Source organism: Centruroides vittatus, unplaced genomic scaffold (assembly GCF_030686945.1).
Source record: "Centruroides vittatus isolate TY-2023 unplaced genomic scaffold, ASM3068694v2 contig_1284, whole genome shotgun sequence".
NCBI classification, from domain to species: Eukaryota; Metazoa; Arthropoda; class Arachnida; order Scorpiones; family Buthidae; genus Centruroides; species Centruroides vittatus.
Window position 1 is genome coordinate 45221 of NW_027120818.1, and position 1237 is coordinate 46457.

The following is a 1237-nucleotide window of genomic DNA, read 5'->3' on the forward strand; positions in this document are numbered from 1 at the left end:
GGTGCAAGAACACGTTAATTTTATAATGTGTTACTGCCATCTGTACCCTGTCCGTGTAAAAATAACACATTGTAAAATTACATCTAAACCATGCCTACCTTATCCACTCTAATTAAATCAATCTGCTCTTCACATCAGAAACCAAGCTCTCTAACAACAGATACAATAATAAGTAGTACACTCCCTTCTGGAATAACATCAAATAAATCTAACCATCCTACGTTATCAAGAGTTGACATTTTTCCTGTTTACCCTAATAATCTACTTTCTCAAAAGTTCACAAACGAAGTGCAGCTAGTAAAAAAAATTAATGCATTGAGAAACAACTAATAAAAATGTTATGCAAGCAGTTCTACTTTTACGATTTACTAGACGATCGAAAATTTTAAGAATTTTTATGACTATTGCATACTAAATATACACTCCCATCTGGAGAAATCTTAACAAACGATTTGATTCCAAGAATTTACAATGAGACGAAAAAAAAGATTATGAACGAACTGAGCCACACTGCAATAGTTTGCTTAACATTACAACGATGCTCAGTTAATATTTATGCTATAATAGTACACTACATAAGCTCAAGTCTGCAGTTACGTACTAATACATTGCAATCCTTCGAAATCAGCAGATAACGTATTTCAAATAATACAACAGAGACTTTTATGGATATTATGATCGATTGGCAAATCACTTTAAAAATTATATGTGTCGTTAATGATTACGAGAATAGTGTGAGCAGCCTGGGGCTCAGTGGCAATCCCTGATGACCACCTAATTGGCGCGGGTTGGGAAAGCCCGTTCTCTATGTCGAGGATGGATTTATGAGGTCTTTAAATTGAGTGGGGAGCTGTGAGTAAGTCGACAGGCTTCCGAATAATTAGTTACGTTCCACATATAACACATTTAATATACACTAAGTTTAATACGTAAGGTTTTTTAAGTTTAGATTCAAAGGACGCGTTACTGCAATTTATAGCTAAAGAACTACTTAATGTTGACACCTGTTCCCCACGCACGTAATTAAAGTCGAATAAAAGGCCGTTCTAATTAATACATGTTTCTTATTACTGCTGCGACTAGTGACCAAGTAGAATAGAAAAAATTAAACACAGACGGTCGCCAGTTCGCACCAGCGATTTAATGTAACTAAGCACTTGAATTTCATTATTTAATAATGATTAATTAATTTAGCAATTTTTAAAAATAAAACGGAACTAAATGTAGATAAGATATT